Raw genomic sequence first — 25808 nt, 5'->3', positions numbered from 1 at the left:
TGGTTGGTTGATAATGAGAACACAGAGCATCAAAGCTGAAACAGTATGTGCTGGGTTTTGAAATCACTGGAGGATATAGAAGTGCCTTGAAGAGGGAGATCATAGATAGGCAGACCTACAGGACACACCTGGTTGATTTTTTGTAGGCTACAGAGCTTTCCCCTGTGGCTTGCAGGGTTCCCTTGCCTTGCTGCATCTCTGCACAGCTCAAAGCACAGCATCTGTGTCCATGATCTTGGAGGATATAGATGTGAGCCTTACTAGGAAGATCTAGGCTTCAGTTCCAGTCTTGGTAATGCTAAAATTCCCCTGGAAGGAAAAAAAAAATGCTTACTGTGTTTGCTTGTGACATATTTGACATGTTGGTGCTGAATCTGACTTTGCTGATCTCAGTTGCTTAAAAAATAAAAGAAGCATGGAAGCATTGTCTTTAAAAGGGTACAGAGAAAGTGAAGAAAAGAACAAGTATTTTACTAACCATTGCCTTTTCCAGGGTGACAGGCTGGGGCTTAGTCTGGGATGAAGTCAAATCCCCAGATGGTTCCATACCATGTCGTCAGATGAAGGAGTGACCACCACATGAAGCTTACTGGGGGCAGGGCTGGTGTGGCAGGACTGATAGTAGAGCTGCAGACCCCTTCAGTAGGGTCAGCAAAGTTGTAGTGGCATCTCAGGGATGTGTCTTGGGACACACAGAAAACCTATCCTTTGCAAAACACAGTGGGTGGTTTGGGTTATGCTGAGCGCTCCGAACTGCATTCCTGAAACTCCAGGGTGCTGTACCGGTGACTCAACAGCATCAGCTCTAAATGAGGAAGTGCAGAGTAGCAACTGCTGGACTTCAGAGGACAGGGTAAAAGGTAGGGCTGCTAAGACATTGGCAGAAAGGATTTTTAAAGTGTTTTTAAGGAAGACAAACTAATAACTGACTTCCTCTTTTGAAGTCCTTTTTCAAGGAACAGATCTGTTATGGTAATAACAGCGGTGAATATAATTACATATAAGGATGAAATCTTGGCTTTGGTGACTTCACAGGACTAATAATTCATGCAAAGAGATGTTCTTGGAAGCCAGTCTGGATGTATAGTCATGGCAGGAGGAGTAGGATGCAGGTCCAAGTGGGACTTGTCTGATAGCCACAGGAGATGTTTAATGTTGTTTTTCCCTTGATGCATTTGTTCCAGGGCTGTTGGTATTGCTGGGCATTCTGAACAGGCAGATACCAAACAGCATTTGTGACCAGGTGGGTCATCCATCCTCTGGTCAGTTTTCCTGTAAGAGCATCTCTCAGGCAGGATCAGCCCCTCTCCTGGACGGCACCTACAGAGAGCTGTGTGGCGTTGTCCCAGGACGGATGCTGGTGTGTGCAGGACTGCCACAGCTTTGCTTTCACCTGCTTGTCTCCCCACACCCTCGCTCAGGATGCTGAAAGCAGGGAACCTCAACAGCCACTGAACGGTGATGCAGCACACATAGCTCTCCACCCCAGCTCTTTTTCCCCATCATTGTCCTCAGTTTTCATTCACTGCCCTCCAGCTCTATGGCTGGGGGCTACAGTGACCACAGCGAAGCCTTGCCCTGGCATCTTCCTCCTCCTCTCTTCTATCCTGCCTTTCCCTTCCTCTCTGGCTGCCAGGTTGCTCTAAGCAACTTTGGCTCCTGGCCCAAGTACAATCTCTCAACACACACAAACCAGGAAGGCTAAAATAACACTTTAAAATTGTTAAATAAATAGCAATGGAGCTCTGCTTAAATGGGAAACACAGCTTAATTTGTTAAAGGCTTTTTGTCCTCCCTTGGACAGGGATTCAGCTGTGTGTGTGTGTGTCTGCGTGTGAAGCATTTCTTGTCGCTTGTAAGCTGCGTCTCGTGGCCCCAAGTGGGCAGAGAGGGTTATGTGAGTCTGAGTTACTAAACACTTACAGTAAAAGTGTAGTCATCCTGAACCGCAGCCAAAGAGCTGGAGGTTTTGTAAGGCTCTTTTTTTTTTTTTTTTTTTTTTCCCCCCTCCCTTTTCTCCCTGCAGGATGCTGCTGCGTCACTTGCATTCTTCACCCCGGCCCAGCAGTAACTCTTTCCAGACTACCAGCAGCAGTCCAGGCACTTTTATCGTGCTCCATTTGCTCTCCAAGAGCTTTGTGCATAGGGCAAGTGCATCCCCCCTCCCTCATCAGAGGAGCTGCTGCCAGCTCAGACAGAGGTGTCCATCTTTCTGAAACATGAAAAACACTAATTTCTCTCTCATACCTTTTCAAAACTGGAGCAAAACTAGAGTAGCAGTTACTGCTGTATGAGAGAGTGAGAATGGGAGGCTCTGGATAAGCATTTGTAAAATATCCAGGGGAAATGGATGCCGGCAAAGGCTCTGCTGAGTGGGAGTGGGTGTACCAAAATGTGTGCGTCAGGATGAGAAATGCATTACTTGGGAAGGACATGGAGAACTGGCTGCTTCCCAGCACAGAGCTCCCTCCTGGGGCTCATCCTGTGGGAGCTCTCTGCATTTATTTTTTTTAAACATGTGGACTATCCCCAATCCACTCTTCTGAGTAGAAACTAATCTGTGTTTTGGGAGAGAATTGTTTCTTATTAACTCTCTGAATGGAGAAAAAATAACCTCCACTCCCTGTAGTGGGAATTGCACAAGTCAAAATTTTACATTCCGTTTTTCAGACTCCAGATTTGTTCCTGGAAGGATGAGTTGTGGGTCAGAGAGGGGCTGTGCCCTCCTGCCACACCTGCTGTGAGAGCTGCCAGGTCTGGCTGTCAGTCTGAACACATGATGAGAGCAGAGTAAAACTGCAGTCATGACCTGAGCAGGAGTACCCAAAATCAGCATCAAAAGGAAAGGAGGGGCTTGTCCAAATACAGCCTACAAATCTTTAATTCGTGTGACAGTGATACCCCGAGCCAGGTAATCTCCAGCATCAGTGTTGCTGCAGTGATGGAAGCAGCTGATTCTGTGGGAAGACGAAGGTTTGATGGAAAGTATAATAATCTATCTTAGGTGTTTTAATTTTTCCTTTTCATCCCAAACGTAAGGAGCAGGGTTTCCTCCACTTTGAACAGGTCTTTTTATGTTCTCTTTTTGTAATTGGGTAGAACTAAATCATGTTTCTTCAGTATATAAAATTAATCTGGCAGCCTGGTTTTGTACTTCAGCCTCTCAAAGAAACAAGCAAGCATAAAGCAAGAAGATACACTGCCTACTAAAATGTCCCACTTATTAAAAATCCCACAATAAAATCCTCTGTGAACATCCTGTTTTAACTCTGCAATAAAACTCACTGGTCAATTAATGGTGGATCTCCTGTTTCCATGGAGAAAGGCAGTTGCAGACTTAAGAGGTTGCTGTGGGAAAGGGGAAAAAATAAAATTAAAAAGATCCAGTCTTGGTGTTGCAAACAAAGGTTGCCTTGGATTGCAGTCACATGTTGTAGTTCAGCTGATCTTGCTCATGCCAAAAGGGGGAAGATTTCTAGTACTTGCCTGAGCCCCACTGAACTGGTTTGGGGAATTAATTAGAAGAAAATTACTCACCTTTTGTGTTTTTTCCTATCTAGTTTCCTCTTAGGTTCAACTGCCTTCCCTTGGCTCATTAGGTTGGGGGGGCCAGGGACAGCTGGGACAGGGTACATGGCCACTGTGTGAATTTAACTGTGATTTAAAATTACACCAGTGGCAAATGTCTTCTGGCTTTTCCAACTGGGGATGAAGTCTCTAGGTACCCAAATCTGGGATACCACTGAGCTTTGTAAATATACCCTGTGGCTGAGTTCCACTAGCAATATCAGGGCAAAAGCACCTGAAAGAACATTTTGGAGTCAATTGCAATCCCCTGGCACATCAGATGAACTGATAATCTGGTATTGGTAGAAACCTGACCGTGCATATATCTGCATTCAGTAGATAGTTTTGGCCAGCTCAAGCTCCTTCCCTAGGGCGCACCAGTCTGTGCCACGGGGAAATGTTCAGAAGACCCTCATGTGGCTGGACATGGTGTGAAATTACCTAGAATCCACTGTTTTGTCTTCACAGAGTTGACAGTTAGGTGTGCATTACTTGGCCTTTTGGGGCAAAGCCAGCATTACAGGTTTATCTCTTCTCCTGGGTGGTTTACTCAGGCCTTAGGGCTCACTTCTGAGCTTTATAAGATGTATCAGGTCCCTGGATTTCAGAGGGTCAGAGGGTACTTTGACTGAAGGGTATGATATCACCAGAGCCAGGTATTGAAAAACTTCCCAGGGTTTTGTCACCTTGCCCACGTGTGTGCTGTGTCTGGCTGTGTCTAGAGAGCTGCTGGGTTGGCAGATGCCAGGAACACCACTGCCCAGCTCAATCCAGGCTCTTGCTTCCTTGGTATCATGCCATGTATCTTTATTTATTACAGGGGAAAAAAAAAAAAAAAAAAAGTCTTGTTAGATTCCCCAGACCTGTTAATTTTTAATAGTTTTTTTTTCTTTTTTTTTTTTTGTTTTTTTTTTTTTTTTTTGTTTTTTGTTTTTTTTCCCCCTAAACCTGAAACATGGATTAGGGCTGCTGAATAAAAATAAGGAGTGAAAAATCAAGTATGTTTATAAATTTTAATTTTACAGTGAAAAGGCATATCTCTGCTTTCTGGGTGAGGTGGTATGAAATGCTTGCCCCCTCCTGTGCTCCCTGGTGTCATCGAGGTCCTTGTTTGCAGCACCCCATGGCAGAGATAAAAAGCTTTGGTGGATGTTCCCCAGGGGCAATGTGGATTTCTCCTCAAAAACCTCAGTTCTGGCGACCGGTTTTATAAATGCCTAAAAAATGAGGCTTGTACCTTATCTCTTGAGAGATCGTTGATGGATCCATTTCTCAGAAAGATATTTTATTCAGTCCTTTAATGCCACGCCACTCCCTTCATTCAGATGCCTGGAGTCTTTTATCACGTCTCCTCTTACTCATTGCTTAGCCAGGTTGGGCATATTTAGTTCTTTTAATCTTTCCTGCACCTCAGCTGTCTTTAATCATCCTTCTTGATGTCAGAACGTTTGATGCCCACTTCTATGGAAAACAAACCTAGGGTTTGGTGGTTTTTTTGTTTTTGTTGTTGTTTTGTTTGTTTGGTTTTTGTTTTGTGTTTGTTTGTTTGTTTTTGATTTTTCTTTTTTTTTTTGTTTTTGTTTTTGTTTTTGTTTTTTTTTGTGTGTGTGTGTGTGTGTGTGAATTGCTTGGGAAATGTCTCCAGCCGCTTGCCCAGGCTCATGCCTGGATTCCTCAAAAGCTCCCTCGAATGTCTGTGTGGATGCTGAGGAAAAATTTTGGCTCACCATGTACGCCACCAGACTCGGCACCCGCTGGGATTAATTATAAGGATTAATTGTTGGGTGTGAGCAGCAATACATTTGCCCCCCAAGATGTTCCATGGATTGTGTTTCCAGGGATGGATTTCTCTGGGCATCGGCAGAAAGGTGCAGGTGCTTGATGATGTTAGTGAACAGGCCCAGAAAGGTTACTGTAACCTGCTTTTCCTTCCTGTACCTCCAGCAACAAGGAGAGAGAGGTTTAATTTGCTCCTGTGATCTCAAACCCAAAACCTGGTGGTAACTGTTTATAGGTGCTTGTGCTGCAGGTCAGTCTAATGCTTCTAGATGTTGGCAGGGATGGTGACCCCTTCTTACTGCAGGTATTCATGCTGTCTTTCCTGAGTAGTTAATCTATTTTGCACCCAAAAATAGTCATTCACAGCTGCTTAAATCAGTTTGAAGGTGAGAATTGTTGCTAGCTGGTACCATGCTGGGCACTGCATCCCTTCAGGGCAGGGTCTTCAAACTCATTGTCTGAAGCTGAAGTGTGAAGGTGTCCATAATTCCCTCCAGATACCTCCTGGATACCTGCCGTTTCAGTGGGAGCTGTTCCTAAAGCCTGACTCAACCATTTTCTTAAAGCAGGCAAGCTCAGGTGCTGACTGGAAGGGGTTAAGGCACTGATCTCCGGCTTTGCTGGGTCTAGGCCATTGCTGTGCAGCCAGGGGTGGCTTCCCTGACATGGACTTTGAATTACAGAGCACTTGGCAGGAGTTAAAGAAGACCAGAAGCCGGCTTGTCCCTCCTCCACCTCCCAGTATGAGCGAATGCTTCTCATACTCTCCCAAATTTAGCAGTGCAAATGTGGCTGGGTTTAAGTAGGCTGAGTGAGGAGGAGATTTTGATGGTGATTAGGGTCCCCTTCCCTCCTCTGCCTCACACTTCTAGCAGCCTGTACTGTTTGATAGAAAGCTGTTTGATGTATGTCTGTGTGATTTATGGCTGTGCCAACAAGGGCTCTATGGCCTGAGCAGAGGATGGGGACCTGGATGGTGGGAGAAAACAGTCTACAGGGACCACCACCCAGCAGAGCACTGAGAATCTGAACAACAGCCTGATGTCCACCTGGCTTGTCCTGTGTGACGCTTGGGCTGTAATGAGGGGGGTCAGCAGCGTCTGGAGGTGGCCACAAGGAAAAGCCCATGTCCTCTCCATGACGACACTGGGATGCTCTGGGTCACGGAACAGGAGCCTGCTGCCTCCGTTCCTTTTCCTCACAGCTCTGGCCCACCCAGGCTCCGTGGCACTCCTGTCTGTGTTTCCTCCCATTACTCCTTAGGAGTGTTTGAGGAATTGCTCTAGAGCTGGCAGTGAACATCTCAGGAGGAGCTTGACATGCATTTTTATGCCATGTTGCTGGGTCACTGTGGGAGTCCAGCATGGGACAGGGCTCCACCATTGATGCCTGACTTTGGTGGCTGCAGAGGAATGTGCTGCTGCTTCAGCCACTTGCATGGGGCCCTATCCTTTCAATAATTTATGTATTTTTATATGTGTATGTATTTCTTTAAATAGGTAATATATATTAAATAGATATATAAATATTTAAATGCATACATAAGCTGCAATTTATATAAGCTGTAATTTATATGTAACTGGTTTCCATTGCAGCCTTATGTTGAAAAATTAGGAAATTGAAGGTTTTTGTTTGGAGGTAGGGGACAAGATTGAGCTTGCTGACATTTCTTTTGTTGTAATGTCATATAGGTCTCGGTTGACTGCAGAAAGGAGAAGGGAGGAAAAGGAGAAGGGAGGAGTGTGTCAAAGGGAGGTCAGATCCTGCCAGGGTTTCCTGGGAAATGAGGTGAGTGGTGATATGTTTCAGTGCTCCTAAGCCTGGGGATAGAAGCCCTCCCTGCCTTCCCTGCACCCTAAGTGTGAGACCTCTTCTGCTGATCCTCCAGATTTTCTTTTGGTGCAGGTTTCGCTGTATTTCACCTCTTCATGGCTGATAGGATTGTAGACCGCTGTTGTGCTTGGGAGTCTCAGAAGGGCTGGAGAGTATCTGGAATATGTTGAGGTTTGTGCATCACACAGGCCTTATTTCTGGCAGTATTTGGGCTTCCCAGCAGGGGACTTTATCCCTCTGGGTTTAGAGAACTCTGCTACAATAACCTGCTACTGATCCAGCCCCACTCCCAGGCTACCTTTACACTCGCTGGAGGGAAATGGATGTTTTTAGAAGTGCCTGACCCTGACCTGCTGTAGGCCTCTGAACGGATTGAATCATTCCCTACAATACCTGTTTCTCTGCACTGTCAGCACAGCTGGGGCAGCTGGTTTGGTTGTAGGGTCTGCAAGGGATGTAATGTGTGTACCCTGTGTAGGAGGACTGGAGTTCAGGGTGCTTGCTTTGTGGCTTCGGGTGTCTAAAGCCGCTGTATGAAAGCTTGGCCTCTCCTAAGCTGCCCTTAAATTTTCTTCAAGGTTTGGACACAGCTTAAATCTGTGAGCCACTTGTCTGAGCCTGCTCTCAGCATTTATACACCCTGACTGGCAGCATATATACATTCCTGAAGGATAGGGTATGATTGCTGTGGAGGTTTCAGTCCAACTGGGTCATCTCACACAGGCTGTTGCAGCCACAGAATCAGCAAGATGATTCCAGCTTCAGGAGTTTATTCCAGCCCCAGGAGCCGCTGCCCTAAGACCCAGTGAGGTTGCTTGGGCTGCACTGTAACCTCCTGGGAACCAGCCCTGGAGCTGCTCTGCTCTTTGGCTTTTTGAGTGATGTGGCTTGTGGCTTTTCAGCCACAGGAAGGTTTGGAACAATGCTTGCCATCTCCCCATGGGAACTTGACACCTATAGCGGGAGCATCCACATCCTGGTACCTTGGCTGAGGTGCAGAATCCCCCAGGTGTGGTTCTGAGAAGAACTGGGGCCATGACACTGCATGTCAGCTCTCTGTTGGTTAGAATCTCCATCCAGAGCTTTTGTGCACATCGCTGCATCTCTCAGCCAGGGGAAATCCCACCTGACTTTGCTAGGTCACCTCCTCCGCTTCTCTTCCTAGTTCTTGGAGAGACAGAAATGTTTCCTGCTTGTGTTTGCAGAGTGCTCAGCCTATGCTGGCTCATCCCTACTGCAGTGAGGATAAATCTTGACACCGGTTGAAATTTAGATGTACAAGGTGTTGTACCTGTACTTCCAGGTAACTCTGGAAGATTTTTGATATGCTTCTGGTGATGCCCTCAATATGTTTGTTCTCTGAGGGCAGTCTGTTCAGAAATAGGCTTTGATGATGATGGCCCATTGTCAAGTTCGTCACCTTTAAGTCAAAGAACAAATAAAATTTGTTGTAGTACATCACTCTTGTTTATTTGTAAGTGGGCAAAGGAAATGTGTGTGTGTATGTTATTCTTCATTTATTTAATGTTTTCTCTGAAATTTACTGTTAGCTTTTCTGTATTACTAATAATTGAAGTGTTTTCATTGTCACCCAGGAGAGAGGAATGTCTCCTTTTTATAGCAAGGGAAACTGTCACAGTGAAATGATGTGGTCACTGCCCTTTGCCTGAGCCTGACATACATCTCCTGCCTTCTGTCTGTGCCTTGGGGACCAGCAGATGTTGCACGTGCCTCTTGTGTCTGGTGCTTGCTTCTGCCAGCACTGTCTTTGCTCTGAATCTGTGCCTCGATTCTCCATCCAGTGATCAGGAATAAACTGATTCTTTGGAGTTGCCATGAGAATCAGTATTAAGGATGAACAATTTAACAGGAGATACAAGGGCTGCGTCTAAGAAGGGGGATGCTTTTTGCAGTATCAGTGATTCCCAGGGAACAGCCTCATTTTTACTTGGCTGCTGGACGTATCTCTGGATTTTTCACAATTAAGTTCACTCCATCTGGCTTTCTTTCTCTATCACTCTGTTTTTTTTTAAGCGTTTCTGTGCTGGGCTGACACCGTGGATATCAGCAAGCGTGTTTAGGGTTCATGGATGTAAAGCCACGAAGCTGGTGGCCGGGTGTGAGGCTCTCTGCTTTCTTCGAGTTTGGGGTTTCCTTGAGCTGGGATGCTTTGGGATTCTGGGACATGGTAAGCAGGAGAATGTTGTCATCTCCATCTTGACCAATATGAAATGAGCAGCCTGCCTGAAGTGAGGAGCGTTTTGCAAGCCTCGGTGACACCAGTTAAGTATTCGGAAGGGGTGTGAATTGGGGATGGGTGGAGAAGGAGGTTTGTTTTGTGCTTCCCGGCAGCTAAAAGCAGGTGTTCAGTCAACTGAGAGTTGCCCTAAAGGCAGAGAATAAGGATGCAAATCATCTGTGAAGCATAAAAGGAACCATCTGAATGCCCCTTTTCTTGGTTTACCTCCACCGTGGGTAATTTGCATGACACAAGTTGATCAACCCTGAGAAAAAGCAGTTCGGTCCAACAGGAGAAGATAACTTTGTCAAACCCAACGACCTTTCAAAGAGGCGAAAAGAGCAAAGCTCAGAGGCCAGGAGACAGAGAGAGAAGAGGGTTGGCTGTGGCTCTGCTGTCCTGATGGGGCGTGGGTCCCTGGTTGTTGGCACTTGTGAGGTCCCTGCTTCCTCTAGGTTTCACAGTAGCCCAGCTAAGTCAGTGCCGATCCCAGGACGGCGTGTGGATTGCAGCTTAAACCCTCCTTGATGGAGGCAGTGTGAGGAATGTTCCTCACATTGGGTGAGCACTGAGCTTCTGCCAGAACAGGTACCACATGAGGCTGGCTGGTTTAAACCCACCTGGAACGGCATTTGGGATGTGCTTTGCCTGATCTTTGATGCTGTAGCAATACATGAATCCAACCAGTTGCTGCAACTCAAGAGGGGTCAGTGCCTTAGCTCGAAACTGGTGTGGATTTAGGACCCTCCATGGGGTGCCCCTGGTGATGCTGAGTGCAGGGTGGAGCAGTGCTGAGCTGTTGCTTGCCTGTCCTGCCCCGATTCTGCCTCAGTCGAGTTCTACACCCAGCCTGGATTTACACCCTAGCAGAGCTTTGGAGTTAATATTTTTGCTGTGGTTTGGACCTGCACATGTGTCTGTTGGGTGTTGTCAGTTCAGCTGTAGCCGCAGATGGCTGGTCTCCCTCCACCTCTCACCTGTGCTCTCTTGTCCTGCAGGTGACCTGCTTCATTTCATTGATAGTTTCACTAATTTTCCAGTGTTAATGAGTTTTTCCCCAGCTGCCATTCACCCCCTTCCCCAAAGCCAAGACTTGACTCTTTCACCGTGAGGGTTAATTGCTTATTTATTTTTGTGGACTGCACCTCCCTGTTTCTGATTTCACTTGATATGTGCAGGATGTGGTGATAAAAATCTGTTTGAGCTGTCTCCTGTTTCAGACATTTTTGCCTCTTTAGAGTAGCTTCATGGGACAATGAGTGTGTACACGGGTGCTTGGGTAGGAAGGTGGGGAGGGACCAGCAGGCTGGGCAGCCCTGTGCTCTCTGCATGCTCCATCCTTGCACCCAGGTATTGGAAAAAAGGTTTTGAGGTGTTATATCCTCACAGAGCCATTGTTATAAATCTGGGGGGAAAAATTGGGACATTGTTCAGTCTGGTCTCCCCTCAGCTCCTTACAGATTTATCTTCAAGATCCAGCTGCTTTTCAGCAGCAGCTCCCAGGGTTGGCTGGGACAGCTTGCCATGTTCAGTGGTGACACCTCTGTCTAGAGAGGACACAACATACTATGGATCTGTGCAGTCTCCTTTGAAACTGCATGATGTGTATGGCTGTGCGGTCCCTTCCAGCCTTTCCCATTCTGTCATTCTGTGCGATTGTCTGTGTTCATGGAGGGCATCTAGCTGCAGACTGCATATATTTAGTTGAACCAGGTGTTTTCTGATTTTTTTTAAGGTTTTGCATCAATGGTTTGTTTGGCCCTGGTGTTTCCTCCTAAAGCTAACGGTGTCTATGAGTGATTTACTCACGTGCATGAAAAAGCCGCTCTCAGAAGTGGTTTGTTTTGTCTGTATTTTTATCATGAATGTCTGATCTGCAGCATGTCCTGCAGAGATGGCTCCTTTGAGGAGATATCCTTGTGTGGATGATTTTCCGTAATAAATTTGACCCCTTTGAAGAAAACTGTGTTCATTTTCTGAATTACGAAGTCGCGTATTGAAAACCAGTATGGAGTAAAGGGGGCTGAGGTCAAGAAGGGTTAGTTGTGAGGGCTGGGGTGTACTCTGCTGACATGCCAGTGCCCCAGGGGTAATGCTCTTGAGCTGTAACCCTGAGTCATAACTGCTCACCCCAGTGCGACTTCCAACCAAAGCAGCGCCGCATTAGAGAAGCTGGCATGGAAGCTGGAGCCTAGAGGCTTGAGGGGTCCACACTAATGGGGCTGCTGGGTACATGATGCCAATATACCCCCGTGGAATGGGGGATTAAAAATTGGTCAGGAAAACACAGGGTTCAAACTGCCAAATGGCTGCGTGTGTTGGGTTTGCTTTTTTTTTTCCCTTTCTCTTTTGGTTGGGTCTGTTTGCCTTAATTTGTCAACTGGATTCCTGCACAAAAGAGGACCTGAGAGGTCTTCAACAGCAATAAAGGGAGCTCATCTGTGTAGGAAAGGGTTTCCCTTATTGAGCCAAGCAGACAGACTGGGAGCTGCTGACTTGGGATGAGATGGGTGGTGGTTTTCCATCTTGACTTTCCTTTGTGGTCATGAGAGGGAGAGCTGATCTTTGTTCTAATTGAGAATGTGTAGTGACATGCCAGGAATACATCCTTGCTGGATTGCATTCTTCTGTGGGAAGGCATCAGCTATACATTGTGATGGGGATTAACTCATTAGACCTTGCTGTATAGATAGTGATTTACAAATGATCTTTTCCTGGGAAGATTTCCTGACTGGGCGTAGTCCCAAAGAGCATGAATTGGATGGTTCTGACTCTTTTGTTATTCCCAATGCCTTGGTGTTTTGGATGAACATCTGAGGCTGCAGTCCTTTCCATGTGCTCTGCTGTGATGGTTGCCCTGGTGAGGGCAGGGCTTCTGGGCAGTTGAGCAGACACCAGGTGGAAAGTGGCAGATAGGGCATTCCTTGTGTTTGATTGCTGGCAAATCCCACACCCCACAGGTTATCCATGAAGAGGTGTCTCGATGATGGAGGAAAATGCATCGTCTTGTTGGGTTGAGTTTCCATATTTCTTTAACAGTTGTGCTAAAAACCCCCAAAAACCTCCAAAAAGCTCGATGCTTCTTGGGATTAATTTTTGTGTTTTTCTGAGAGCACAAATAAAGGCTATAAAAAGTTTCATTTTCCAGAAGAGGGAAGAGCTCAAGCCTGAGTGTGAAACACCCTGGTATTGCAGCATACTTCCCAAGTGACCTTGGCAGGTCAAACAGCTAGGCTAGAAATGTTTGACTAGGCATCCAAAATGCTGACCCACTTGGACATGTTGTACCAGCATTACTGTGCCAATCTGAACTGCTGTTTGGTGGATTTCATGGCTCCGGAATAGCTGTAGGTTGGACTCAGGTGAAGTTGGGTGTGAAATTTAAAAAAAAAAAAAAAAAAAAAAAAAAGTTTTCCAGTGTAAACACCAGTTATGTTCTGTGGGATGAGTGGGAACAAATAATGCTTAATAATGCTTTGGACCAGGATCCTCTGTGGTCATGGAAATTTTCTGAACATTTGGCTTATGTTAGATGTTCAATTTCCAGACAGCTAAAATTAAGGAGAGAGCAGTCCCACCTTGTTTTTTGGTGTTTCTGTTGCTTGTGTGTAAAATGAGCTTAGTATTAAGTCCTTGTTTCCCTGAAACAGAGAATAAATATAAAACTTGGAGATGTTTCCTGGCTACCGCAGTAAATGAATGCTTGTATTTGGGATAACAGGCTGATCTTGGCCATGGGTAGCATCTTGAAACTGCCAGCATGCTGGGAGTTAGTGAATGTGCTTGTATTTCTCTTGATGAGCTGAAGTGTTAAGGCTTTAAAATCAATTTTACTGCTGCACACCACCACAAACCTTTTTATTTAAGATGTTAATTTCATGAAGTTCAATAGCACCCATGTTGGACTGAATTCCAGATCTCCAGGAGAGTTTTGGACAATTTTGCTTGAGGTTTCTGTTGTGGTTGCTTGCAGGACAAAAAAAACAGGGTAAAGTAACCAAGGTCAGCGCCTCACTTCAAGCTGCCAGTAGAGCTCCTCCAGGGAGAGAGGGATTGAGTTACCCTCCACCTGCAATTCATCCCTCATGCCTATAACCAAATGATCCAGTGAAGCGGTGTCAAAAAGGATGGGAAAGTTAGGAAAATTTTTTGCCGTAAGTTGAGCTGGGCAAGTGATGATCAGAGCTGCCTCGGTGTCCTGGGCACAGATTTCTCCTCAGAAAGTGCAGGGAGGTATTTTACCCATGGTATTGCATTGAAGTGCTGATGTCCTTTAAGAGTGGAGCAAAACACGCATCTCCAAATGCACCGTGGTTTGCCCCTGTCTCGGTAGTAGGTCTTAATTTTTGAGTGCTGTGATTCTGATTACATTTTGCACTTATTATTGATCAATATATGTAGTGCCTTTATTTGAATTTAATTGATTCTTGTTTAATATTATAGTGGGCTTTATTATAGATTAGTACTATGTTGCATTTATTACTTTTTCCATTCTAGAGGATCTGTTAAGTCTTCCCAGGGTTGATTCCTAACCTTAGGATGCTCATCTGCCCCCCTTCAATGCCCTTGGACACATTATCCAATTGTGGCAAAAACTGTCTGGCCCATTTTAATTTATTTTCCATCTCTTTTTTCCTCTTTAGCTTGATTATTATGAAGTCACTGAGCTAGCAACAGTATTATTTGGTTCCAGTTTGTATCCATTTGACATTATTGCCATTTCAGCTTTCTCTGGGTTTTGTCTCAAGGATGACATCCTGGTATTCCCTGCCAACATTGCTTTTTGTCTCGTTAATATTGGACTAACCTTCAAGGAATAGATTTTGAGAAATTATTTCTGAAGTTTGCTAATTTTTGCCTTGTAAGGGCTGTGTGACTTTCAGAAAGTTGCATTTCATCAGCAGGCTGGGCTAGACAGGACACTGGTGCACTCTGTGATGCCAAGGAAATAATTTACTGCAGCGGCCTACCACATGCAATCCTTGTTTTTCTTGGGATATCTCCAGTGGACCTTCTGGCTGATTTTTCTCATTCTTCAATCTGATGTGATTGTCATATGTTGTGGTATGTAGGGCTCCAAGCCAAGAATATCCATTATTTTTGAAATGTGTTCATTACTGTTCAAAATAGGCCATTTTTCCATTCTCTTATAAGATTTTGCCACTTCTCTAATATACTAATTTTACCCCTTCTTTGGCATCCATACTCCTTGATGTTATTTTGGTTTGTACTGTATATATATCTTACGTATAGCTCTGCGTGAGTATGCATTACTGTATGTGATTATATAAAGCTTGTCTTGTCTGTACTGTCACAAGGAAATAACTCTCACTTTTGTGGTGGGATCTTGGCTTGGATATGTTGTGTCCAGCCAGTCCACTCCCAGGTCTGTCTTGCTTCGCTTCATCCCCAAGCAAGGCCATTGCTCCACCCAGGCAAGGGAAGATGCAAACGAGCGAGCACCAGGTGGACTGCAGGTGACTGCAGGTGAGGGATGTGGGGGCTTTGGAGCTGCTGGGTGGAAGTCTCCAGATCCCCGAGTTACACAGGCTCATGAGCTACGTGTGTGCAAATAAGCATGGGCCCGCAAATGTGGTCAAAATGTATGTGGAGAAAATGGCTTTAAAAATGGGGATAAAACTGCCCTGAAATAGAGGGGGAGACATGTTGTTGGACCATGACTAGAGTGTCACAGGCGTGGATGAAGGCTGGAGACAGCAGCCAGGGCAGAGGTGGAGTGTGTGGGTGGGTAGAGATCGGTGTGAGAAACTGCACAGAATGGCAAACTTAAAAGGAAAATTCTGATTCAGATATGAAGATCATTAATTGCACAAATTGACTCCCCCATAGTTTCTTGAACCTCTGCCTTACTTTGCTATTTTGCTTTCCTAGTGTGCCTGCTTGGGTCACATGCATGGACCCAAAAACTTGGTAGAAGGACTCTGACAGTGCCAGTATGTTTAGGAACAGGAAAGGAGCCAGAGTTAACTGTGGGATCCAGTCATGGAGGAAGAGTGAAGTTTTGTGATCAACTCTGACTTGAGGGAACCAGTGGAGCAAAATGACCACTTAATTTTCCTTTCTTTTGGTCCTGCTTAGAAGAGGGTGATCTCTATTGCTTGGACATACATGGTCTTTGTTGTTATATGATGGCATCTCTTTAAGGCTTCCGCATTGTCATGATGGTATCTACCAAGGGGATGGAGACATACCTCATTGTGGCTTTGTCAGTTTTACATATTTGCCCAGCTGAATTGTGATGTGCTTTGTTCTGGCAAGTAAAGGTTTTCAAGAAGCTCTGGAGTTCCTGGACTGATGACCTGAAAACAGAGGCATAAAATATGTGAGGTGAAAAGTGGGGAGGAAAGGTTGTTCCTTTGAGACAGTAGGATGTTTATTAGGAGGAGGATGTGAGGCCAAACTTACTGCAGGTAAGTGCACCGTGTACCTTGGCTGCCAGTTTCAAGGTTGTCAGCTGAGGCAGGTATTATGCCAGAGCTAGATATTGTCACCTCCAACAAGGGTCTTGATGGATCTGTCATGACAGGGAAGGCTGTAAACTGGATTTCTACTCAGTATTTCACAGGGTTTCTGGGCTGAAGAGGCAGCTCTTGGTCTAAGGGGCACTGTGGCTTGTCACCAAGAGGGCTGTGCCTGTTCAGTGCTGGTGGGGTTGCTGCTGGTGGTGGGATCAGAAATACTGAGCCTTTCCTGCAAAGGAGGACATCTCTCACAGTGTGATGGAGGCCACAAAGGTGTTGAGCCTGTTTTGTCACTAAATGTCTCGATCAGTCAGTGAGAGCTCTGAAGATGGAAAACTTTCATAGTGTGAAGTTACTGAAGGAGGGGAGACTACACAATCAGCTTCATTCACTCGAGCCATAGGAAGTGGAGGATGAGTTGGTGAGTGTATGGACATGATCAAGCCTCCTAAATTGGTTTTGTTTGTGTCAGCCGAAGGGGGATTTTCCAAGGTTGGTTCTTACGTTCTCCAAGCAAAGCAGGCTGAATGTTGTATCTGACTCTGCAGAAAAGCTGACACAGTGTCAGTAGCACTCAAAGTTGTGTATTATTCCCTTCACAGCCAAAACTAGAACAAGAAAAGTATCTTGTGTCAACCTGGCCTTTGAAATACAAATGAGTGAGCTCAAGCTCACTTGTAAATGTCATGGTGTGCTTTGTGCTCTTGCTCCCTAATGTGGTTGCTTTGCTTTCCCAGGTAACACATTTTCAGGCTTTTGCTTCAAGTGATGCTTTGACAGCAGGGAGAAGAGAGTCACTGTGCTTTGTGTTGAGTCCTTCAGGGCTGTTTTCCCACTGAGAAGCTGCACTGACCCTGAGCCAACCTGAAACCAGCAGCACAGGCAGTGTGCTCCCATGAAAGCCCAGCTGCAGCCTCACATTCTTCTGTTGTCAGACTTGGGGGAATGGTGTACAAAAGGGCACTGTGCAGCTCTTTGGCTTGACAGCCTTGACTCTTTTAATGTGCTGTAAGTCTTTCCTAGGGCATTTATGTGTCCCTCTTGCAAGGAATCTGTGCTTGCTTGCTGAAGTTCCATCTTGTTTTAAGGGATGAGTTGTCCTGTACTGGACACCAGCAAACAGCTGTGCCTGGCCATCTGGCCAAGCCTGCTGCAAGTCTGAGGAAGCAGAGGGGCAGATCTCTTCTTTCTGGTGAGCAGTGATAGGACTTCAGAGAAGGGCATGAAACAGAGTTGAGGCAGTAGGAGGGGAGGGGGATAGGTTGGTTGTTAGGAAAAAGTTCTTCACCCAGAGGGTGTTTTGGCGCTGGAATAAGCTCCCCGGGATGTGGTCACAGCACCAAGCCTACCAGAGTTCACAAAGTGTTTGGACAATGCTCTCAGGCACACGGTGGGACTCCTGGAGTTGTCCTGTGCAGGGTCAGGAGTGGAGTCGATGATCCTTGTGGGTCCCTTTGAGCCCAGGACAGTTCATGATTCTGTATTTCTATGGCAAAGCATTGCCTTGTGCAATCACCTTTAGGGTCCACTGCCTTTTGCAGGATGCACTTCTGGCATTTGCACTAACTCATGCAGCTTCTTTGTGAACTTCTTCCCCTCAAAACTGAATCACGAGGCATTTAAAGAGCCAGGACTGCAACAGGATATGTTTCTTCTGCAGAGAAGCCCGTTGTGGAAGCTAATTGTGCTATTTTGGGTTGTACCACGATGGGCTGGCTGGGTTTGATGACGTTTCTCTCCTGTCTGGGATTAACCTGATAGGGACAGTAAGACAGAAAAATAACATTAGAAGCAAATAAACCCCTCAGAATTGCTTTTTGGATGCCGGAGGATGCTCATCCTCAAAACCTAATAGTTTTAAACCAATTTTCTGATTAGTTCAAGCCAGCTTTCAGACTCCTGTCTGAGTAATAGGCATTTCTGTGGAGTTAATCAGAAAGAGCTGCAGTTTCTTTTACCATGAGCAAAAATAAATGTCAGACTGAGCACAGTGTGTAACAGCAATGACTGGGTTTGTTGACTTAGCCAGAAATATGCAGCCAGTAAAAAATAAAATCATGTGGAAATACCTCACAGGCCTCTGAATCAGTGCTGACAATCTCTCTGGAGCTTTACTTGCAGTTGGTGAATAAAGTTGTTGAGAGGAGTAGCCGGAGTGTAGTGGTGCAGGAGATTGATTCTCTCTGGGTCCAGGTGGATCAGGGAATGCTTCTCCTCCTCATCCCTCACTGCCCATCTGCAAGGGCTGAGCATCCCAGGCTGGACTTAACCCCTGCCTTTGTGCTTCTGTTTTGGGAGAGAAAGAAAGAAGCCTGTGGTAAAAAGTAAAGTAGTGTCCTGGGCCAAACTTTTGGCTGATAAGTTTTGCTAGATCAGAGCTGTTTTCTCAGCATGACAGAGCTAAGAGAGGGCTCACCCATCCCAGCTTGAATTCTGCAGAGTTGCATTTCAAATGCCCACAGCCAGTGCTGCATGGTGGGTACATGAAGTGACGTGGCTGTCACAGAGGTTCTTGGGTGCCTTGGTGAGGAGCATCTCAGGATCTCCCATCCAACCTTCATTATTGTGGTGAGTTGACACTGGCTGGATGCCAGAAGCCACTTGGAGAGAGGAGGGAAAATAGTAACAAGAAGCTAATGATTTGAGATAAAGGCAGGGAGAGATCATCAGCTGATCACTGTCATGGGCCAAACAGACTCGACTTAGGGAAATTAATTTAGTTTTTTACCAGTGAAAATATACCAATCAAAATCAGAGGAGGATAATGAGAAGTAAAAAGAATCTTATCAAGACCTTCCACCTACCCTTCCTGCCCTCGTGGGACAAGGTCAAAATGCCACCAGGAAACCTGCTCCAAGTGTGGACTCCTCTCCCCATGAGTCCTCAGGTCCCTGTCAGGAGCCAGCTCCAGCGCAGGTTCCCAGCCCTGTTTCAGGCATCCACCAGCACTGGTATGGGTCTTCTCCACAGGCTGCAGGTGGGTCTCTGCTCCCCTGTGGTCCTCCATGGGCTGCCTCACCACGGGCTGTACCCCAAGCTGCAGGAAGCACCTCCTCCTGCTCCTTCACTGACCTCCATGGAGAGTTCACCACTAATCCAGTTATGTGAGTTTGGCATGATATTGGGGTACTATAGGAGGCAGCTACAGTGTACCTTCTTTCTGGCTGGTTAATACCCTAGTTTGCCGCGAATCCACCCTCATCCCCACCTCTGTTTTTATCATTTTAATTTGTAACAGGCTGCTGGGGCTGTTGCTCATTCCCCACAATGCCCAGCCATGGAGCATACACACAGGAGCTGGTGCTCCAGCCCTCTGCCTGGGCTCCTCCCCGTGCATGACTGTGATTTAAAAGTACATAGTGGGAGACTTCCTAGACTGAAAAAGGCTTCATCTTCCCTGGATGAGTTCAGCTTTTTTTTACAACACTCTACATACATTGGTTGATGTCTTTCCAAGAGTCTGAAGTCAGGGTAGTGACCCACAGCTGGAGCATCTGCCAGAGCTCCCTGGATAAAGTGCTGAGTCTGCTGCTCTCTGGCCGGGAGCCTGCCAGGAGAGTTTGCCCATGAATTTCTGGTATTTAGTGTGGTAAAACAGAGGTTTATGAAAAGTTTTAGTGGTGGCAGGGGCTGTGCCAGTGTGCTTGTGTGCATTCATGAAATAGGGTTGTTGTTTGAAGGAAGTTAATGAAATGGTACTCATGGTCCCATACAAAAAGCTGGTACAACTGGGAAAGATTTACCTTCTCTCCATTTCTCCTTCTGTTTCCTGCCCATCTCTTTTGATAATTTTGAGTCTTTCTGCTTTGTGCTTCTTTAACGTTTTCTTTGCTTACACACCTCCAAGGCGTGCTCTTAACTGCACTGAGTTTCAATGCTTTTGCCTTTGCTGTGTTGAGCAGTGCATGCTGGTTGGATCATTGCTGTTATTTTGGGTTTTCCCAAGTCTTCCCACAGGCTGCTTTTGATTTCAAAGATACTTGTTGAAAAAAGGAAAATTTCCACAAAAAAGCCTATCACACCTCTGATGCATTCAAACACAACTCCTGTTGAGCATCTGTACTGTCTTACCTTGGCAATTAAAAGCTGATTAAAGGGGTAGGAATACTGATTTTGGCTATTTTTATGCTACATATGTAATTTTGATACTTTTGCAGTGGGATGTCCAGCAGACTACTTGGTGATGGGTGCAGAGACTTTGTGGCATGCACGTGAGCCCCAAAATATGGCTGCCTGTCAGGGCACTGCAGTGCTGAGCACCGAAGTGGCAGCCCCTTGGGGCAATCAGCAGCAGAGGGTGGGAGTTTGGTGAAGCTGTGCAGGGGAAACATGTACTTGATGTGGCTGAACCCTCTCCTTTGGAAATGGGGAATAGGTCCAAATTTCCCACTTGCTGTACCTTTCCTCTGTGCAAGCTCTCTCCTCTCCTCCTCCTAGACTGCTTTCCATTTCGCAGTGCTGCAGCTGATACATCTGGGTAGGAGGATCATGAGCATCTGTGCAACACATCAGCCTTGTTCTACCATGCTGACTTCCTTCAGTGATATCCTGAGGGATTGGGATAGCAGTGGTGATAGATACCTGCTCTCACCCAGCAGTACTCCTCTCAGTGCAATCTTTCTTTATGGGGTGTGTTTCCCACCCTGCACGGAGACAGCCAGACGAGTTCTCTGAAACCTAAGCATCACATTGTACAGGTGGAACCTCTTTTGGATATGAATCAGGAGGCACCATCCCTGATTTGGATTGACAGAGCAGTGTTGGAGCCACAGTTCAATCTGTCAGAGCCTTTTCTGACAAATCACTTCAAAAAGGGTATTTCACTGTTTAATGAACAGAAGGGAAAGTCCAGCATCAGGCACAGACAGGTTGCAAGGCAGGAGTTACCAGCTGCAGGTACCTCCAGGAACGACCAAAGCTTCACAGCACCACAGCTAGTACCAGGGCCAAGAGCAACTTTCCTGTCTGTTCACTTACTTTTCTTTACCCCCTGAGTGTTTTGTGAAATTTTCAAAGCATTGTGTGCATATCCTGATTCTCTTCTCTTGGACTAAGCAGGTGTCCTCCTTTCCCTTGGTTTCTTCACACAGAGGTAGGGAGTGGCAAAATATTTGTTCAGAGATAAAACAGGTGTGTTTATCTGATCAGGAAACCTGGCTATAGCAGTACCTGAGTAAAGTTTTGGTTTGTTTGAAGTGGCTTGGAATTTTTAGGAAAATCAGAGGAATTTCCCTTAGGATGAGCTACTTAGCAGGTGTCCTGCCAGCCAAGCTGATCAATACCAGGCAAATCCAAAACAGAACCCAGCACTGGTCTCTCCAGTTGCCAAGTTTGTGTATGCTTGGGGGTTTTAATTATAGGCAGTTTCCCCAAAACAAGTGTTTTATTTGTTACCATCTTCCCTTCTTCCTCCTCCTCCTTGTTCACTTCTCCCTTCTGCTGCTGGCAGTTGGCTGTGTGCTCGGCTGTGCTGGGCTTTGCTGGGCTGTCACCACTCATGCCACCATGGGGTTGGCACTGCCTTTCTCCAGCTCTCCTCAACCCCTGTGCTTGCTCCAGCACTGATCCACCCACAGCTCGCTGTGTTGATAGAAAGCCTGTGTCTGTACTGGTGAGCTTCCTGCTGGTCAGTGAGCTGCATCAGCAGCTGGAGAGGTTTGGTGAGCACCAGGGCCAGCAGTGGCTTTAGGAGGTGAGGAAAGGCTACTTGCTCTTTTTCAGTGATGAAGTGTTAGACTTGCACACAGTGTGGAGCTTTCAACCCAGTGCACCTCACCCATCAAGGCTGCATCCACATCACTTAGAGAGATGAAAAAGTTGTGTATTTTTTTTCCTCTCTCCAAAAAAGTCAACTGCTTTGACAGTCCTGAAAGCACTGAGGTGTAGATAGATGGTCATTGATTTTTTTTTTCCCTCTAAACTGTCTTGAAAGTAACCCTGGTCCTCTGCAGATAATCATGGCATAGAGTAAATTTTTATTTCAATAGAAGGGAAGAGCCTGGTAGGCCATCAGCTCCTTTCATTCAGTGTAGTGTTGTCTTGGCACCCATGTACATGTAGAAATATGCTTTGTTCTTGTGTTCACTGGTGCATTCAAGCTAAACGTGATTGAGCCTGGTGACTGCTTGGGTGGGTTATAGGGCACTTCCAGGTGCCATTTGTACATGAGGACACTGGTGACGCAGGGAATGGTTGTTTTCCCACCTGTACGAGACACTGGTTATTGGAGGTGCCTTTTAATGAGCATTCAGGATATTAAAGCCTTTCTTTGTACATTCACATGTATCTTTGTGTTGGCTAAAATTCAATTCACTTTCTTCCTTCTGAGCAGTTTCCTTTTTGTTGAATAAACTGTTCCTCACAAACCATACTAGTGAGGTCCCTGATGTTGTGAGGGGTTTGGGTGATTGGGTTTTTAGCAGCTCTTTCCACCCAAGGGTGGATTTCCTTTCATTATGCACCCTCTCACTGGTTTTCCAAGCCTTTCTCACCTTAGGAGTTTCTAAATAGGTTGTTGGTTTTTTTGTTCTTTTTTAAAGAAGATGTAGTAGATTCCTTTCAAAGAAATTGAAGCCCTCTGACAATAGAGTTGCATTTTTTGTTATTTTCCACAGACACATACAATATGGAACATTGTTCCCCAAGGACCAGATGGCTTGAAATCCATCATTCAACCAGGGTAGAGTAGCACACTTGTTCACTTAAATCTGTTCTTTCTAATAGCTACCAGTTATGGTTATTAGGAATTTTCTGTGATCTTGGTGATTTATAACCCTTCTATTCTCGTGTAACTGTTGTGGACAGCAAAATCAAAGGTCTTGGTGTTTGCCCAGGGCACCCGCTCTGGTCATATGAGCTTGGGCAGAGTGCTGCACTAATGTGCCTCTGTGGCTTTTGTCTTAAGCTGGATTGAGTCCCAGTCAGCTTTAGGCACAAGCAGAGCAAGCCCAGGTCTGTCTGCACATGTCTTAGTGGACGCATCCCTCTTGGCTCATGTGAAATCCCTACTCACTGGAGCCTTGGAGGGACCTTCTCGCCTTTGGCTGTGCCTGTATAGCACTGGGTATACAAAATAATCACAGGGAGCCTGAAAATGCCTGTGATGTGAAATTGTAACATTAATAAAAATAAAGGAATTGTGTTCAACCAAACAGAGTCGTGCCTGTTTCTCAGGGAACAGTGTTTTCAGCCTTACAGTCCTTGGAGAAACCAGGATCAAAAGTGCTGTTGCTGACCTGCAGTGCGGGTGATTGCAAGGTGGCAGGCACAAGCTCTTGCCCGAGAAACTTTTTCATGTGCACATGTGCAAAATGTCTGATGTAAACACTGGAAGTGCTTCCCAGCAGGGAAGGCAGGGCCTGTGTTGTGCAGTGCTGATGCTGTGGTGTCCCTCTGTGTGGGGTGAATCAATCCTGGATCTGCAGGGACGCAGCTCGGCCCCGGTGAGGAGCACTGAAGGAGGCAGGGGAGCTCTCCCTGCGTGTCTGAAGTCTGTAAGGTCTGTGGCTTATGCCTGGCTTCTGTCCCTGCAGCATTAGTTCAGGTCAAGTTCATCTAATGGGTGAGTGTAAAGGGAGAGCAAACCCATCCCTGCCATCTGTGATCTCTGTTCTGTGCCAGTACACAGGTCCCATGTGGCTGTTGGATTCTCCTCAGACAGCAGGTCCTGCTTGGTGGCCAGGCAGGGCAGGCTCAGCCCTGCCCATGCCATGGCCAGCCCTGGAGCCTGGTGGAAGAACTTGCCTTGCAAGTCTCTCCTGGGTAGTGGAGGGAAAGTCACCTCCATGTGGGCTTGCTTTTTCCCCCTGTCTTTCAATTTGGTTGAAGCTCTGTGTCAGAACTGCCCAGGGTGTGAGATGTGATATTCACAGGTTGTCGTCCTGGCCAGTTGGGCATCCCCTTGATTGGATAGCAGAGATGGCAGTGCGTGCACGCGTGGAGGTTGGAGCTACTGGCAGAATTTGGACCAGAATACTCTGAGTCCTTGCTCAAGGCTTGCTCCTGCTCCTGGGGCCAAACAGTAGCAAAGGATGCTTGGTGTTAGTCACCTTTAGATGACAAAAGTGGAGGGATGGCAACGATTCAGGGATCTAGACCAGCTCATCTGGTCTCACAGTGACCCTGGCAAGGACAGGCTGAGAGAGCTGGGGTTGTTCAGTGCAGAGAAGGCTCCTGGGGGACCTTACTGTGGTCTTTCAGTACTTAAAGGGAGCTTATAAGAAAGATGGGGACATCCTGTATTGATGAATGGTAATGGCTTTCAACTTTCAAGGTTAAGTTGGATGGGGCTCTTAGCAAAGTGATGATGTCCCTGCTTATTGCAGGAGTGTTGGGCTGGGTCACCTTTAAAGATCCCTTCCAATCCAGCCTATTCTACAATTTCCAATATGGCAGAGAGAACATCACTGCAGTGCAGTCATAGTTTAGTAGTCAGCATGGTGCTTGTGCTTGCAAACAAGAGTAATGCTATGTTGTACAAGAAACCATTATGGGATGCCCTTCCATGCTACCAAGAGTGGTGTATCAAGGGGTGCTGGTAGTAGCTGGTGGAAGCACCTTGTCCTGTGATTTGCTTGGGAACAAATAGGGTGTTGTTGTAAGCAGATGCAATAACAGGACACCTGGGTCTTGGTGCACTGTGAAGCGTCCTCAGGTAACTTTTGCCTTCCTGACAACATTATGCAAGTGGACTTCATGGTCATGTTGCCTGCTGTAAGCCTGGGGATCGTACCTAGTGCAAGCAGGTATCTCTTGACCTTGATAGGTGTTTAAAAGTGTTACTTTCCCCACTGTGACAGTAGAAGCACTAACCATGCCCTAGATCCTGTTGTCCTTTGTACAAATGTTGAATCAAAGGCTCTCTACCCCCCAGGGAGCTCATGGTCTGGATCAATGACAGGAGGTTGTGTTTGGTACGTGCATATGAGAGAGTAAAATCAAAATGCCAGGACACTATTGATCATCTTGATAGGCATGCCTCAGAACACCAGCAGCCTCACAGTTATTGAGTTTTCTTGCAAATGTCACACAAAGGAGAGTTTTGATGAAGTCGCTGAGGTGGTTTGGCGGACATTTGAGATGAATTTCTACCAGACAAGAGGTGGGAAGGGAAGAAATGTCATTCAATATCAAAGACATTTTCCATTGACTGGCCCAAGAGACCAAGTTCCTAAGTAGTAGTCAACATTATAAGAGTCAAGAGCAAATAGTGGATACTGTAGGGCATGGGTAAGCATTGAGAGTTACAGAGCTCTTGTGTGATGAAATAGAGAAAGGGACTATCCTTGAGAAGATGAAGTGGGATGGAATCCATGACCCATGTGGTAGTACTCTGATGGTCTGGGGAAGTTAGATGTCTCAGGGAAGGCTGTGATGTGAGAAAGCTTCAATGACAGTGGAGATTTGGATGCTGGATGAAAGAGCATTCAAAAGATGTCCTGAGACTTAATTTTCAAATATAAGAAAACCAGTCTGGAGTAGAGAAGAGAGTCTGCGTGGAGGAGGGCACAGACCATCATAACAATACAAATTTCTGGTGGAGGTTAAAGGGAGGTAGGGAAAGGATGAGAACATGGGTCAAACCACAGGCTCTGTGGGGAGAGAAATCTGAAGTTGAACTGGAGGATGACGAAGAGGCAGGAAGGGAGAAATGAGAGATTGTGCTGACAGAGGCAGGTTGGAGAAGTCAAGGCCAAATGGAGGGACATAGGGATTTTGACCTTTGGCTAAGGAGCCACTACTTTTTTTCAGTAGAATCATGAATAAATAGTATTATTGCTTCCAAACCAAGACAGGATCCTCTGCAGATAAACCAGTGCAGACAGGGAAAAGCTGTGTATGTAACATTGTCCTGTGGTGCATCAAACACACCAGAACCAGATGGGCAAAAGAGGTGGTTATTCCACTCT

General features: G+C 46.1%; 1 long non-coding RNA gene across 3 annotated transcripts in view; it reads left to right on the top strand.

The window, feature by feature from the left end:
• The window catches only part of LOC120752733 (uncharacterized), a 94534-nt gene that overhangs the window by 14527 nt on the left and 54199 nt on the right, over positions 1 to 25808 (top strand). For all 3 annotated transcript variants that reach the window (XR_005700798.1, XR_009207904.1, XR_005700797.1), the window contains exon 3: positions 7038 to 7134. This is a non-coding gene — a long non-coding RNA (uncharacterized LOC120752733). The remainder of the gene's footprint in view (positions 1 to 7037; positions 7135 to 25808) is intronic.

This window comes from Hirundo rustica, chromosome 1 (genome assembly GCF_015227805.2).
Source record: "Hirundo rustica isolate bHirRus1 chromosome 1, bHirRus1.pri.v3, whole genome shotgun sequence".
Lineage (NCBI taxonomy): Eukaryota > Metazoa > Chordata > Aves > Passeriformes > Hirundinidae > Hirundo > Hirundo rustica.
This window is presented reverse-complemented; position numbering and strand designations above follow the sequence as displayed.